General features: G+C 44.7%; 8 non-coding genes across 8 annotated transcripts; all 8 read left to right on the top strand.

The window, feature by feature from the left end:
* The first annotated feature begins 1675 nt into the window (after nt 1-1675).
* On the top strand, nt 1676-1747 carry Trnae-uuc (transfer RNA glutamic acid (anticodon UUC)). Its single transcript has one exon. It is a non-coding gene; the product is annotated as a tRNA-Glu (tRNA).
* A 296-nt stretch (nt 1748-2043) lies between these two features.
* Nucleotides 2044-2116, top strand: Trnak-uuu (transfer RNA lysine (anticodon UUU)). The gene has a single exon. It is a non-coding gene; the product is annotated as a tRNA-Lys (tRNA).
* A 3789-nt stretch (nt 2117-5905) lies between these two features.
* Nucleotides 5906-5977, top strand: Trnae-uuc (transfer RNA glutamic acid (anticodon UUC)). The gene has a single exon. It is a non-coding gene; the product is annotated as a tRNA-Glu (tRNA).
* Nucleotides 5978-6273: 296 nt separating this feature from the next.
* On the top strand, nt 6274-6346 carry Trnak-uuu (transfer RNA lysine (anticodon UUU)). Its single transcript has one exon. It is a non-coding gene; the product is annotated as a tRNA-Lys (tRNA).
* A 3804-nt stretch (nt 6347-10150) lies between these two features.
* Nucleotides 10151-10222, top strand: Trnae-uuc (transfer RNA glutamic acid (anticodon UUC)). Its single transcript has one exon. It is a non-coding gene; the product is annotated as a tRNA-Glu (tRNA).
* Nucleotides 10223-10518: 296 nt separating this feature from the next.
* Nucleotides 10519-10591, top strand: Trnak-uuu (transfer RNA lysine (anticodon UUU)). Its single transcript has one exon. It is a non-coding gene; the product is annotated as a tRNA-Lys (tRNA).
* Nucleotides 10592-14395: 3804 nt separating this feature from the next.
* Nucleotides 14396-14467, top strand: Trnae-uuc (transfer RNA glutamic acid (anticodon UUC)). Its single transcript has one exon. It is a non-coding gene; the product is annotated as a tRNA-Glu (tRNA).
* Nucleotides 14468-14763: 296 nt separating this feature from the next.
* Trnak-uuu (transfer RNA lysine (anticodon UUU)) lies at nt 14764-14836 on the top strand. The gene has a single exon. It is a non-coding gene; the product is annotated as a tRNA-Lys (tRNA).
* The last annotated feature ends 1884 nt before the right edge of the window (nt 14837-16720 follow it).

Below are 16720 nucleotides of genomic sequence, written 5' to 3'. Positions count from 1 at the left end.
AAGGGTTAAAATTGTATTCTATTGTGTATTCTACTCCAGCAGTGTTTTACGTATATGTATAGTATTTATGCTGTAGAGTGGTGTTTACAAACCCTACTTGATAACAGTGAATGTGCAATCAAGAAAATGTAACAAAAAATTAATATTTAATAATGTTTAATACGATAAAAAAAGTGGTTAAGGCGTCTGACTAGAAATCAGATTCCCTCTGGGAGCGTAGGCTCGAGTCCTACCGACTGCGTCCGTTTTTTTCTTCTTTTCTTTAGGAAGGAGGAGCAGAAAATTTCGCGGTTTGCCTGTCGTTTTGGTACCTCGCCACACCTCTCCTCTCACAGCCGTTTATAGCGCCTGCCCTTTTGATAAGGGCGAATTCCAAGCGTCAGCTTTCGCGTCAGCCGAGCAAAGTCGGGACAAGTCGGGACATACTACAGGATGGCCTGCTTGGAGCAACGACGGAAAGAAAACGTTGATTTAACAGCACACATACTCATACGCGAAAATTTGCGCCCGTTTCGGTGGCCGGGAATCGAACCCGGATCAACTGCTTGGAAGGCGTGATAGTAGCTGTAGGCTCTTTACGAGGTAGGAGGCTGCATCCACACGCATTCGGGTAGCGCCTCCACGCACGCTGCGTCTTTGGGCAGGACTCGTCGCCGCGGCCGCAACGTTACTCACACGATAGTGATGAGCGGTCGCTATAAGGCAGTGTAGTGGGGGACTCCGCGTGTGTAGCGCTTTTTTCGGTCGTATCCGATGTCGCTGGGTGGCAATCCCACTTTCCCTGCAGACAGCTGCTCGGGAATGTGCTCGGCAAGCACGGACGTCATCGGACGTCCGCCCCCAACAAATGCAACTAACAAAATGAGAACAACTACTAAAAAAGTGGTAGGTTGTTCGCCTACCACGCGGGCGGCCCGGGTTCGATTCCCGGCCGATGCATCGTTTTGCTGTTCTCGCTATAATGCCGCCGCGCCGATTGCTCGCTTGAGCTGCGTCAGCCTCAGGAATGTGTAGCAGGATTCGCTGTGAGAAGAACCAAACACGCAGCACGCAAGAGGCCGTACTTGGACGGTCGCGTGCTATTTCTGAACTCTAGCGTCGGCCTGGCCCTACAGGCCGCTGTGTCCAGGTGCCTCAAGGGCGATGTACTGTAACCTTTTCCGTTGAAAAAGCTGCGGCAGCAGTTTAATCTAGCCAGTCGGGAAAGCACGTGTAGCAACACAGCAGATTCTTGAGAAAGCGCGAACTGTCTATCTCTAATATGTGGGACTTACCAAGTTTCCTGGGACGTTTGTTGCAACGTGCCTCGGTAGCGCGTAAGTCTCATAGTCTTAAGGTCGTGAGTTCGACCCTCACCCGGCGCATTTAATTTGCTGTACATAATGGCTGAATTAACGGCGTTGCTGTTGCTAGGGAACGAACTTAATTGTCGTTTGTTATCGCCAAGGAGTCCACGCCTCAGCGTCAAAATGTTTACTTCCAATTATGGCAAGGTACAACTTTGATCTTTCTCCTCCCCTGGTATGATGCAAACTGCAATGAATAGTCAGTTTCGAGCTGTGCGCCATGCCAGTCTGCACGCACAAATACGCTCGCAAACGGAGAACACCACTGAGTCCGGATTCAGCACGAAATGCGGGAGGAGAGGGAGTAAATCTCCCGTTTATTGAGCAAATCCGGTGTGGTCTAGTGGCTAGGATACCTGGCTTTCAGCCAGGAGGCCAGGGTTCGATTCCCGGTACCGGAAGAGAAGTTTTTGCGCACACGTCCCTCCATGTTTTGGCCTTCCAACCTTCGTTTGTCGCCCTCCTTCCGGAGCTTCAACCGAACGTAATCGGGGAAAACAGGCACAAGATGCAATTACTGTCAGCACCGGGATAAAGGCAGAAGAGGCACTGGTCCGCTGTTGGGCTGCTACCAGCGTCAGTGGGAAGTCGGTGAAGTCGCCAGTTGCGCCAGAAGCCAGCAATTACCGTAGTACGCCTACACACGCGTTCCAATTATTCACATTGCTTGCAGCCGCTCCACCCACAACGGGCGTGAGCCCGGATAGCTCAGTCGGTAGAGCATTAGGCTTTTAACCTAAGGGTCCAGTGTTCGAGTCCCTGTCCGGGCGAAGATTTTTAACGCTTCCGTAATGGCTCGTCTCGTAGCGCTGGTAGCCCTGCCGTAACCAGTGCACAGAGTTCGTTTCCTGTCAACATTCTGCGCAGACTGGTTGGATTTTTCACGATTCGAGGGAAGCTTCAGATACGAGCAGTCGTGGCCGAGTGGTTACAGACCCAGTTTCTTGTTATAACTGAGTGGTTGAGAGTTTATGATTTATGATGGATGATAAGATTTTTGAGGAAGCACTATTCGATATGTCTGTCACTGAAGAATTCGTAAGACGCTGTGGGCAGAATGTGGGTTTAATGCAGAGGATGTTGCAAAGCGTGGTGATGAGGTTAAGAAATAAATTGAGGAGATCATCCAGAATATTATTTCTAGAGAGCAACAGAAGAAACACGAGATGCACGAAAGGCTGAATTCTTTATTGCATGAAGCTGACAAACTAAGTAAGGAACTTGAATTTCATTTTTATCCTGCATTATATGATACGCTGCCTTTATGTGAGGCTCTTACTAAGCTAGAGTGTGAAACAAGAAAACTTCTTCTCTTGAAGTGTGCGCTCATGAAAGAAATATTGGAGATTTCAAAGCAGGAGGCAGAACTGTGTTCAAGTCTTGGAGAAGCTACAGAGATTAAGGTAGAGGATGCTCTACCAACAAGTGATGAGACAGCCATTTTCAATCAAAGACTTTGAGTTCTGCAGTCACGAAAGAGTGCTGCTCAACAAGAAAGCGGACTCCCTTCAAGTATAATTAACGAAAGGGAAGCATTCAGAGTCATTAACAACACAAAACAACATATTACTCTAAAGACTTCAAAAATGCCAATGAAACCCCCTCGCAGAAACATTGGTATGGCAGTTCGTCTCAGGCGTAACTCATCTGAATTTACTGAATGCCAAGCAAATAAAAAACTTAGGCCTTCTTCTCTTCCTGATATGGACATACTATGAATGAAAACAAAAAAGAACCTTATTTGGTACTCAGTGAATCTTAAGTTAGTGGAGTTGTATCATTGTCATTTTGTATTGTTTTTAACTGAAGATATTTATTTATGACTGTTCCACATCCCAAAGTGATTTTTATTTTCTATAACTACCTTTAGACTTTGCAAATATTAGTCAGAATATGTTAAATACCAAAAAATTCACATGTTGCGTCTTCAAAGAAAGGGGGTCATGTTATATTCTGAGTTGTCTTATAGTGAGGTAAATACAGACACTTTTTATTATTATATTGATCTGTCTGAAGAAGTTAAGTACCATGCACGAGCTCATACTTGCTTTGAATTCTGCACCTCATGCAGTTGAAAAATTCCTCATTTCCAGCACCTTCATTCGATTAGTTTCTCAAGTAATGAGGAAGCCTTTATTCCACTTTTCTCGCATGTACTGAACAATCTGCTGCTTCAGTCCATGAAATCTTCCCTGTGTTCCCCTGAAAGTGTAGCATGTAGAACTTAAAGCATTTAATTTATTCTTCATCTGACATCAGCTACGAAAATTAACTTGTGTGTTATTAGATTTTCTTTTTGTTGCACAGACTTTTGTGGTCTCTGCTTCAGGAATAACCATTAACTTACAATTATATGTGCGAACCAATTGTTAACTGCAGATTCATAGTCATGTATCTCAACCATCACAGATATGATTTTGTATCCATTATTAATCGCTACAATTTACTGTTCTCATAGAATTAAGCAAACTTAATGACAGTAATAATTTATCCTCTTAACTCCCTACAGTGGATCAACAGGAATTGGACATCCAGTTTAAATGTGATGTATGTTCCTAAAAAACAAGGGACACAGCGCATATTCCCATAGCTGGCAGCATGAAGAAAATTGCTGCCTGCTCACCACTAACCTTCCCACATTTGGCCAAGTTGATGCTGCTGCATCCTATCGCACCCTTTTGAAAACTAAGCAAAATTCACACCTAACTTCTCTGCATACTTCCAAAAAGGTTACCAGAAGTCCACAGTACAGCCAAGAGCTAATACTAAGTATCAGAGATACTTCGTTGCACCTGTAAGACTTGGGTTAGTTCACTAAATTCTCTCTAAAGGTGGACAAAATAATTTTTCAATCCATATTGCAGGTATGTAACACTATGCATTTAAGGGTTAAAATTGTATTCTATTGTGTATTCTACTCCAGCAGTGTTTTACGTATATGTATAGTATTTATGCTGTAGAGTGGTGTTTACAAACCCTACTTGATAACAGTGAATGTGCAATCAAGAAAATGTAACAAAAAATTAATATTTAATAATGTTTAATACGATAAAAAAAGTGGTTAAGGCGTCTGACTAGAAATCAGATTCCCTCTGGGAGCGTAGGCTCGAGTCCTACCGACTGCGTCCGTTTTTTTCTTCTTTTCTTTAGGAAGGAGGAGCAGAAAATTTCGCGGTTTGCCTGTCGTTTTGGTACCTCGCCACACCTCTCCTCTCACAGCCGTTTATAGCGCCTGCCCTTTTGATAAGGGCGAATTCCAAGCGTCAGCTTTCGCGTCAGCCGAGCAAAGTCGGGACAAGTCGGGACATACTACAGGATGGCCTGCTTGGAGCAACGACGGAAAGAAAACGTTGATTTAACAGCACACATACTCATACGCGAAAATTTGCGCCCGTTTCGGTGGCCGGGAATCGAACCCGGATCAACTGCTTGGAAGGCGTGATAGTAGCTGTAGGCTCTTTACGAGGTAGGAGGCTGCATCCACACGCATTCGGGTAGCGCCTCCACGCACGCTGCGTCTTTGGGCAGGACTCGTCGCCGCGGCCGCAACGTTACTCACACGATAGTGATGAGCGGTCGCTATAAGGCAGTGTAGTGGGGGACTCCGCGTGTGTAGCGCTTTTTTCGGTCGTATCCGATGTCGCTGGGTGGCAATCCCACTTTCCCTGCAGACAGCTGCTCGGGAATGTGCTCGGCAAGCACGGACGTCATCGGACGTCCGCCCCCAACAAATGCAACTAACAAAATGAGAACAACTACTAAAAAAGTGGTAGGTTGTTCGCCTACCACGCGGGCGGCCCGGGTTCGATTCCCGGCCGATGCATCGTTTTGCTGTTCTCGCTATAATGCCGCCGCGCCGATTGCTCGCTTGAGCTGCGTCAGCCTCAGGAATGTGTAGCAGGATTCGCTGTGAGAAGAACCAAACACGCAGCACGCAAGAGGCCGTACTTGGACGGTCGCGTGCTATTTCTGAACTCTAGCGTCGGCCTGGCCCTACAGGCCGCTGTGTCCAGGTGCCTCAAGGGCGATGTACTGTAACCTTTTCCGTTGAAAAAGCTGCGGCAGCAGTTTAATCTAGCCAGTCGGGAAAGCACGTGTAGCAACACAGCAGATTCTTGAGAAAGCGCGAACTGTCTATCTCTAATATGTGGGACTTACCAAGTTTCCTGGGACGTTTGTTGCAACGTGCCTCGGTAGCGCGTAAGTCTCATAGTCTTAAGGTCGTGAGTTCGACCCTCACCCGGCGCATTTAATTTGCTGTACATAATGGCTGAATTAACGGCGTTGCTGTTGCTAGGGAACGAACTTAATTGTCGTTTGTTATCGCCAAGGAGTCCACGCCTCAGCGTCAAAATGTTTACTTCCAATTATGGCAAGGTACAACTTTGATCTTTCTCCTCCCCTGGTATGATGCAAACTGCAATGAATAGTCAGTTTCGAGCTGTGCGCCATGCCAGTCTGCACGCACAAATACGCTCGCAAACAGAGAACACCACTGAGTCCGGATTCAGCACGAAATGCGGGAGGAGAGGGAGTAAATCTCCCGTTTATTGAGCAAATCCGGTGTGGTCTAGTGGCTAGGATACCTGGCTTTCAGCCAGGAGGCCAGGGTTCGATTCCCGGTACCGGAAGAGAAGTTTTTGCGCACACGTCCCTCCATGTTTTGGCCTTCCAACCTTCGTTTGTCGCCCTCCTTCCGGAGCTTCAACCGAACGTAATCGGGGAAAACAGGCACAAGATGCAATTACTGTCAGCACCGGGATAAAGGCAGAAGAGGCACTGGTCCGCTGTTGGGCTGCTACCAGCGTCAGTGGGAAGTCGGTGAAGTCGCCAGTTGCGCCAGAAGCCAGCAATTACCGTAGTACGCCTACACACGCGTTCCAATTATTCACATTGCTTGCAGCCGCTCCACCCACAACGGGCGTGAGCCCGGATAGCTCAGTCGGTAGAGCATTAGGCTTTTAACCTAAGGGTCCAGTGTTCGAGTCCCTGTCCGGGCGAAGATTTTTAACGCTTCCGTAATGGCTCGTCTCGTAGCGCTGGTAGCCCTGCCGTAACCAGTGCACAGAGTTCGTTTCCTGTCAACATTCTGCGCAGACCGGTTGGATTTTTCACGATTCGAGGGAAGCTTCAGATACGAGCAGTCGTGGCCGAGTGGTTACAGACCCAGTTTCTTGTTATAACTGAGTGGTTGAGAGTTTATGATTTATGATGGATGATAAGATTTTTGAGGAAGCACTATTCGATATGTCTGTCACTGAAGAATTCGTAAGACGCTGTGGGCAGAATGTGGGTTTAATGCAGAGGATGTTGCAAAGCGTGGTGATGAGGTTAAGAAATAAATTGAGGAGATCATCCAGAATATTATTTCTAGAGAGCAACAGAAGAAACACGAGATGCACGAAAGGCTGAATTCTTTATTGCATGAAGCTGACAAACTAAGTAAGGAACTTGAATTTCATTTTTATCCTGCATTATATGATACGCTGCCTTTATGTGAGGCTCTTACTAAGCTAGAGTGTGAAACAAGAAAACTTCTTCTCTTGAAGTGTGCGCTCATGAAAGAAATATTGGAGATTTCAAAGCAGGAGGCAGAACTGTGTTCAAGTCTTGGAGAAGCTACAGAGATTAAGGTAGAGAATGCTCTACCAACAAGTGATGAGACAGCCATTTTCAATCAAAGACTTTGAGTTCTGCAGTCACGAAAGAGTGCTGCTCAACAAGAAAGCGGACTCCCTTCAAGTATAATTAACGAAAGGGAAGCATTCAGAGTCATTAACAACACAAAACAACATATTACTCTAAAGACTTCAAAAATGCCAATGAAACCCCCTCGCAGAAACATTGGTATGGCAGTTCGTCTCAGGCGTAACTCATCTGAATTTACTGAATGCCAAGCAAATAAAAAACTTAGGCCTTCTTCTCTTCCTGATATGGACATACTATGAATGAAAACAAAAAAGAACCTTATTTGGTACTCAGTGAATCTTAAGTTAGTGGAGTTGTATCATTGTCATTTTGTATTGTTTTTAACTGAAGATATTTATTTATGACTGTTCCACATCCCAAAGTGATTTTTATTTTCTATAACTACCTTTAGACTTTGCAAATATTAGTCAGAATATGTTAAATACCAAAAAATTCACATGTTGCGTCTTCAAAGAAAGGGGGTCATGTTATATTCTGAGTTGTCTTATAGTGAGGTAAATACAGACACTTTTTATTATTATATTGATCTGTCTGAAGAAGTTAAGTACCATGCACGAGCTCATACTTGCTTTGAATTCTGCACCTCATGCAGTTGAAAAGTTCCTCATTTCCAGCACCTTCATTTGATTAGTTTCTCAAGTAATGAGGAAGCCTTTATTCCACTTTTCTCGCATGTACTGAACAATCTGCTGCTTCAGTCCATGAAATCTTCCCTGTGTTCCCCTGAAAGTGTAGCATGTAGAACTTAAAGCATTTAATTTATTCTTCATCTGACATCAGCTACGAAAATTAACTTGTGTGTTATTAGATTTTCTTTTTGTTGCACAGACTTTTGTGGTCTCTGCTTCAGGAATAACCATTAACTTACAATTATATGTGCGAACCAATTGTTAACTGCAGATTCATAGAGTCATGTATCTCAACCATCACAGATATGATTTTGTATCCATTATTAATCGCTACAATTTACTGTTCTCATAGAATTAAGCAAACTTAATGACAGTAATAATTTATCCTCTTAACTCCCTACAGTGGATCAACAGGAATTGGACATCCAGTTTAAATGTGATGTATGTTCCTAAAAAAACAAGGGACACAGCGCATATTCCCATAGCTGGCAGCATGAAGAAAATTGCTGCCTGCTCACCACTAACCTTCCCACATTTGGCCAAGTTGATGCTGCTGCATCCTATCGCACCCTTTTGAAAACTAAGCAAAATTCACACCTAACTTCTCTGCATACTTCCAAAAAGGTTACCAGAAGTCCACAGTACAGCCAAGAGCTAATACTAAGTATCAGAGATACTTCGTTGCACCTGTAAGACTTGGGTTAGTTCACTAAATTCTCTCTAAAGGTGGACAAAATAATTTTTCAATCCATATTGCAGGTATGTAACACTATGCATTTAAGGGTTAAAATTGTATTCTATTGTGTATTCTACTCCAGCAGTGTTTTACGTATATGTATAGTATTTATGCTGTAGAGTGGTGTTTACAAACCCTACTTGATAACAGTGAATGTGCAATCAAGAAAATGTAACAAAAAATTAATATTTAATAATGTTTAATACGATAAAAAAAGTGGTTAAGGCGTCTGACTAGAAATCAGATTCCCTCTGGGAGCGTAGGCTCGAGTCCTACCGACTGCGTCCGTTTTTTTCTTCTTTTCTTTAGGAAGGAGGAGCAGAAAATTTCGCGGTTTGCCTGTCGTTTTGGTACCTCGCCACACCTCTCCTCTCACAGCCGTTTATAGCGCCTGCCCTTTTGATAAGGGCGAATTCCAAGCGTCAGCTTTCGCGTCAGCCGAGCAAAGTCGGGACAAGTCGGGACATACTACAGGATGGCCTGCTTGGAGCAACGACGGAAAGAAAACGTTGATTTAACAGCACACATACTCATACGCGAAAATTTGCGCCCGTTTCGGTGACCGGGAATCGAACCCGGATCAACTGCTTGGAAGGCGTGATAGTAGCTGTAGGCTCTTTACGAGGTAGGAGGCTGCATCCACACGCATTCGGGTAGCGCCTCCACGCACGCTGCGTCTTTGGGCAGGACTCGTCGCCGCGGCCGCAACGTTACTCACACGATAGTGATGAGCGGTCGCTATAAGGCAGTGTAGTGGGGGACTCCGCGTGTGTAGCGCTTTTTTCGGTCGTATCCGATGTCGCTGGGTGGCAATCCCACTTTCCCTGCAGACAGCTGCTCGGGAATGTGCTCGGCAAGCACGGACGTCATCGGACGTCCGCCCCCAACAAATGCAACTAACAAAATGAGAACAACTACTAAAAAAGTGGTAGGTTGTTCGCCTACCACGCGGGCGGCCCGGGTTCGATTCCCGGCCGATGCATCGTTTTGCTGTTCTCGCTATAATGCCGCCGCGCCGATTGCTCGCTTGAGCTGCGTCAGCCTCAGGAATGTGTAGCAGGATTCGCTGTGAGAAGAACCAAACACGCAGCACGCAAGAGGCCGTACTTGGACGGTCGCGTGCTATTTCTGAACTCTAGCGTCGGCCTGGCCCTACAGGCCGCTGTGTCCAGGTGCCGCAAGGGCGATGTACTGTAAACTTTTCCGTTGAAAAAGCTGCGGCAGCAGTTTAATCTAGCCAGTCGGGAAAGCACGTGTAGCAACACAGCAGATTCTTGAGAAAGCGCGAACTGTCTATCTCTAATATGTGGGACTTACCAAGTTTCCTGGGACGTTTGTTGCAACGTGCCTCGGTAGCGCAGTAGGTAGCGCGTAAGTCTCATAGTCTTAAGGTCGTGAGTTCGACCCTCACCCGGCGCATTTAATTTGCTGTACATAATGGCTGAATTAACGGCGTTGCTGTTGCTAGGGAACGAACTTAATTGTCGTTTGTTATCCCCAAGGAGTCCACGCCTCAGCGTCAAAATGTTTACTTCCAATTATGGCAAGGTACAACTTTGATCTTTCTCCTCCCCTGGTATGATGCAAACTGCAATGAATAGTCAGTTTCGAGCTGTGCGCCATGCCAGTCTGCACGCACAAATACGCTCGCAAACAGAGAACACCACTGAGTCCGGATTCAGCACGAAATGCGGGAGGAGAGGGAGTAAATCTCCCGTTTATTGAGCAAATCCGGTGTGGTCTAGTGGCTAGGATACCTGGCTTTCAGCCAGGAGGCCAGGGTTCGATTCCCGGTACCGGAAGAGAAGTTTTTGCGCACACGTCCCTCCATGTTTTGGCCTTCCAACCTTCGTTTGTCGCCCTCCTTCCGGAGCTTCAACCGAACGTAATCGGGGAAAACAGGCACAAGATGCAATTACTGTCAGCACCGGGATAAAGGCAGAAGAGGCACTGGTCCGCTGTTGGGCTGCTACCAGCGTCAGTGGGAAGTCGGTGAAGTCGCCAGTTGCGCCAGAAGCCAGCAATTACCGTAGTACGCCTACACACGCGTTCCAATTATTCACATTGCTTGCAGCCGCTCCACCCACAACGGGCGTGAGCCCGGATAGCTCAGTCGGTAGAGCATTAGGCTTTTAACCTAAGGGTCCAGTGTTCGAGTCCCTGTCCGGGCGAAGATTTTTAACGCTTCCGTAATGGCTCGTCTCGTAGCGCTGGTAGCCCTGCCGTAACCAGTGCACAGAGTTCGTTTCCTGTCAACATTCTGCGCAGACCGGTTGGATTTTTCACGATTCGAGGGAAGCTTCAGATACGAGCAGTCGTGGCCGAGTGGTTACAGACCCAGTTTCTTGTTATAACTGAGTGGTTGAGAGTTTATGATTTATGATGGATGATAAGATTTTTGAGGAAGCACTATTCGATATGTCTGTCACTGAAGAATTCGTAAGACGCTGTGGGCAGAATGTGGGTTTAATGCAGAGGATGTTGCAAAGCGTGGTGATGAGGTTAAGAAATAAATTGAGGAGATCATCCAGAATATTATTTCTAGAGAGCAACAGAAGAAACACGAGATGCACGAAAGGCTGAATTCTTTATTGCATGAAGCTGACAAACTAAGTAAGGAACTTGAATTTCATTTTTATCCTGCATTATATGATACGCTGCCTTTATGTGAGGCTCTTACTAAGCTAGAGTGTGAAACAAGAAAACTTCTTCTCTTGAAGTGTGCGCTCATGAAAGAAATATTGGAGATTTCAAAGCAGGAGGCAGAACTGTGTTCAAGTCTTGGAGAAGCTACAGAGATTAAGGTAGAGGATGCTCTACCAACAAGTGATGAGACAGCCATTTTCAATCAAAGACTTTGAGTTCTGCAGTCACGAAAGAGTGCTGCTCAACAAGAAAGCGGACTCCCTTCAAGTATAATTAACGAAAGGGAAGCATTCAGAGTCATTAACAACACAAAACAACATATTACTCTAAAGACTTCAAAAATGCCAATGAAACCCCCTCGCAGAAACATTGGTATGGCAGTTCGTCTCAGGCGTAACTCATCTGAATTTACTGAATGCCAAGCAAATAAAAAACTTAGGCCTTCTTCTCTTCCTGATATGGACATACTATGAATGAAAACAAAAAAGAACCTTATTTGGTACTCAGTGAATCTTAAGTTAGTGGAGTTGTATCATTGTCATTTTGTATTGTTTTTAACTGAAGATATTTATTTATGACTGTTCCACATCCCAAAGTGATTTTTATTTTCTATAACTACCTTTAGACTTTGCAAATATTAGTCAGAATATGTTAAATACCAAAAAATTCACATGTTGCGTCTTCAAAGAAAGGGGGTCATGTTATATTCTGAGTTGTCTTATAGTGAGGTAAATACAGACACTTTTTATTATTATATTGATCTGTCTGAAGAAGTTAAGTACCATGCACGAGCTCATACTTGCTTTGAATTCTGCACCTCATGCAGTTGAAAAATTCCTCATTTCCAGCACCTTCATTTGATTAGTTTCTCAAGTAATGAGGAAGCCTTTATTCCACTTTTCTCGCATGTACTGAACAATCTGCTGCTTCAGTCCATGAAATCTTCCCTGTGTTCCCCTGAAAGTGTAGCATGTAGAACTTAAAGCATTTAATTTATTCTTCATCTGACATCAGCTACGAAAATTAACTTGTGTGTTATTAGATTTTCTTTTTGTTGCACAGACTTTTGTGGTCTCTGCTTCAGGAATAACCATTAACTTACAATTATATGTGCGAACCAATTGTTAACTGCAGATTCATAGAGTCATGTATCTCAACCATCACAGATATGATTTTGTATCCATTATTAATCGCTACAATTTACTGTTCTCATAGAATTAAGCAAACTTAATGACAGTAATAATTTATCCTCTTAACTCCCTACAGTGGATCAACAGGAATTGGACATCCAGTTTAAATGTGATGTATGTTCCTAAAAAAACAAGGGACACAGCGCATATTCCCATAGCTGGCAGCATGAAGAAAATTGCTGCCTGCTCACCACTAACCTTCCCACATTTGGCCAAGTTGATGCTGCTGCATCCTATCGCACCCTTTTGAAAACTAAGCAAAATTCACACCTAACTTCTCTGCATACTTCCAAAAAGGTTACCAGAAGTCCACAGTACAGCCAAGAGCTAATACTAAGTATCAGAGATACTTCGTTGCACCTGTAAGACTTGGGTTAGTTCACTAAATTCTCTCTAAAGGTGGACAAAATAATTTTTCAATCCATATTGCAGGTATGTAACACTATGCATTTAAGGGTTAAAATTGTATTCTATTGTGTATTCTACTCCAGCAGTGTTTTACGTATATGTATAGTATTTATGCTGTAGAGTGGTGTTTACAAACCCTACTTGATAACAGTGAATGTGCAATCAAGAAAATGTAACAAAAAATTAATATTTAATAATGTTTAATACGATAAAAAAAGTGGTTAAGGCGTCTGACTAGAAATCAGATTCCCTCTGGGAGCGTAGGCTCGAGTCCTACCGACTGCGTCCGTTTTTTTCTTCTTTTCTTTAGGAAGGAGGAGCAGAAAATTTCGCGGTTTGCCTGTCGTTTTGGTACCTCGCCACACCTCTCCTCTCACAGCCGTTTATAGCGCCTGCCCTTTTGATAAGGGCGAATTCCAAGCGTCAGCTTTCGCGTCAGCCGAGCAAAGTCGGGACAAGTCGGGACATACTACAGGATGGCCTGCTTGGAGCAACGACGGAAAGAAAACGTTGATTTAACAGCACACATACTCATACGCGAAAATTTGCGCCCGTTTCGGTGGCCGGGAATCGAACCCGGATCAACTGCTTGGAAGGCGTGATAGTAGCTGTAGGCTCTTTACGAGGTAGGAGGCTGCATCCACACGCATTCGGGTAGCGCCTCCACGCACGCTGCGTCTTTGGGCAGGACTCGTCGCCGCGGCCGCAACGTTACTCACACGATAGTGATGAGCGGTCGCTATAAGGCAGTGTAGTGGGGGACTCCGCGTGTGTAGCGCTTTTTTCGGTCGTATCCGATGTCGCTGGGTGGCAATCCCACTTTCCCTGCAGACAGCTGCTCGGGAATGTGCTCGGCAAGCACGGACGTCATCGGACGTCCGCCCCCAACAAATGCAACTAACAAAATGAGAACAACTACTAAAAAAGTGGTAGGTTGTTCGCCTACCACGCGGGCGGCCCGGGTTCGATTCCCGGCCGATGCATCGTTTTGCTGTTCTCGCTATAATGCCGCCGCGCCGATTGCTCGCTTGAGCTGCGTCAGCCTCAGGAATGTGTAGCAGGATTCGCTGTGAGAAGAACCAAACACGCAGCACGCAAGAGGCCGTACTTGGACGGTCGCGTGCTATTTCTGAACTCTAGCGTCGGCCTGGCCCTACAGGCCGCTGTGTCCAGGTGCCGCAAGGGCGATGTACTGTAAACTTTTCCGTTGAAAAAGCTGCGGCAGCAGTTTAATCTAGCCAGTCGGGAAAGCACGTGTAGCAACACAGCAGATTCTTGAGAAAGCGCGAACTGTCTATCTCTAATATGTGGGACTTACCAAGTTTCCTGGGACGTTTGTTGCAACGTGCCTCGGTAGCGCAGTAGGTAGCGCGTAAGTCTCATAGTCTTAAGGTCGTGAGTTCGACCCTCACCCGGCGCATTTAATTTGCTGTACATAATGGCTGAATTAACGGCGTTGCTGTTGCTAGGGAACGAACTTAATTGTCGTTTGTTATCCCCAAGGAGTCCACGCCTCAGCGTCAAAATGTTTACTTCCAATTATGGCAAGGTACAACTTTGATCTTTCTCCTCCCCTGGTATGATGCAAACTGCAATGAATAGTCAGTTTCGAGCTGTGCGCCATGCCAGTCTGCACGCACAAATACGCTCGCAAACAGAGAACACCACTGAGTCCGGATTCAGCACGAAATGCGGGAGGAGAGGGAGTAAATCTCCCGTTTATTGAGCAAATCCGGTGTGGTCTAGTGGCTAGGATACCTGGCTTTCAGCCAGGAGGCCAGGGTTCGATTCCCGGTACCGGAAGAGAAGTTTTTGCGCACACGTCCCTCCATGTTTTGGCCTTCCAACCTTCGTTTGTCGCCCTCCTTCCGGAGCTTCAACCGAACGTAATCGGGGAAAACAGGCACAAGATGCAATTACTGTCAGCACCGGGATAAAGGCAGAAGAGGCACTGGTCCGCTGTTGGGCTGCTACCAGCGTCAGTGGGAAGTCGGTGAAGTCGCCAGTTGCGCCAGAAGCCAGCAATTACCGTAGTACGCCTACACACGCGTTCCAATTATTCACATTGCTTGCAGCCGCTCCATCCACAACGGGCGTGAGCCCGGATAGCTCAGTCGGTAGAGCATTAGGCTTTTAACCTAAGGGTCCAGTGTTCGAGTCCCTGTCCGGGCGAAGATTTTTAACGCTTCCGTAATGGCTCGTCTCGTAGCGCTGGTAGCCCTGCCGTAACCAGTGCACAGAGTTCGTTTCCTGTCAACATTCTGCGCAGACCGGTTGGATTTTTCACGATTCGAGGGAAGCTTCAGATACGAGCAGTCGTGGCCGAGTGGTTACAGACCCAGTTTCTTGTTATAACTGAGTGGTTGAGAGTTTATGATTTATGATGGATGATAAGATTTTTGAGGAAGCACTATTCGATATGTCTGTCACTGAAGAATTCGTAAGACGCTGTGGGCAGAATGTGGGTTTAATGCAGAGGATGTTGCAAAGCGTGGTGATGAGGTTAAGAAATAAATTGAGGAGATCATCCAGAATATTATTTCTAGAGAGCAACAGAAGAAACACGAGATGCACGAAAGGCTGAATTCTTTATTGCATGAAGCTGACAAACTAAGTAAGGAACTTGAATTTCATTTTTATCCTGCATTATATGATACGCTGCCTTTATGTGAGGCTCTTACTAAGCTAGAGTGTGAAACAAGAAAACTTCTTCTCTTGAAGTGTGCGCTCATGAAAGAAATATTGGAGATTTCAAAGCAGGAGGCAGAACTGTGTTCAAGTCTTGGAGAAGCTACAGAGATTAAGGTAGAGGATGCTCTACCAACAAGTGATGAGACAGCCATTTTCAATCAAAGACTTTGAGTTCTGCAGTCACGAAAGAGTGCTGCTCAACAAGAAAGCGGACTCCCTTCAAGTATAATTAACGAAAGGGAAGCATTCAGAGTCATTAACAACACAAAACAACATATTACTCTAAAGACTTCAAAAATGCCAATGAAACCCCCTCGCAGAAACATTGGTATGGCAGTTCGTCTCAGGCGTAACTCATCTGAATTTACTGAATGCCAAGCAAATAAAAAACTTAGGCCTTCTTCTCTTCCTGATATGGACATACTATGAATGAAAACAAAAAAGAACCTTATTTGGTACTCAGTGAATCTTAAGTTAGTGGAGTTGTATCATTGTCATTTTGTATTGTTTTTAACTGAAGATATTTATTTATGACTGTTCCACATCCCAAAGTGATTTTTATTTTCTATAACTACCTTTAGACTTTGCAAATATTAGTCAGAATATGTTAAATACCAAAAAATTCACATGTTGCGTCTTCAAAGAAAGGGGGTCATGTTATATTCTGAGTTGTCTTATAGTGAGGTAAATACAGACACTTTTTATTATTATATTGATCTGTCTGAAGAAGTTAAGTACCATGCACGAGCTCATACTTGCTTTGAATTCTGCACCTCATGCAGTTGAAAAATTCCTCATTTCCAGCACCTTCATTTGATTAGTTTCTCAAGTAATGAGGAAGCCTTTATTCCACTTTTCTCGCATGTACTGAACAATCTGCTGCTTCAGTCCATGAAATCTTCCCTGTGTTCCCCTGAAAGTGTAGCATGTAGAACTTAAAGCATTTAATTTATTCTTCATCTGACATCAGCTACGAAAATTAACTTGTGTGTTATTAGATTTTCTTTTTGTTGCACAGACTTTTGTGGTCTCTGCTTCAGGAATAACCATTAACTTACAATTATATGTGCGAACCAATTGTTAACTGCAGATTCATAGAGTCATGTATCTCAACCATCACAGATATGATTTTGTATCCATTATTAATCGCTACAATTTACTGTTCTCATAGAATTAAGCAAACTTAATGACAGTAATAATTTATCCTCTTAACTCCCTACAGTGGATCAACAGGAATTGGACATCCAGTTTAAATGTGATGTATGTTCCTAAAAAAACAAGGGACACAGCGCATATTCCCATAGCTGGCAGCATGAAGAAAATTGCTGCCTGCTCACCACTAACCTTCCCACATTTGGCCAAGTT

This window comes from Schistocerca cancellata, unplaced genomic scaffold (assembly GCF_023864275.1).
Source record: "Schistocerca cancellata isolate TAMUIC-IGC-003103 unplaced genomic scaffold, iqSchCanc2.1 HiC_scaffold_597, whole genome shotgun sequence".
NCBI lineage: Eukaryota > Metazoa > Arthropoda > Insecta > Orthoptera > Acrididae > Schistocerca > Schistocerca cancellata.
Note: the sequence above shows the minus strand (reverse complement) of the source record. Positions and strands in the feature narration are given on the sequence as shown.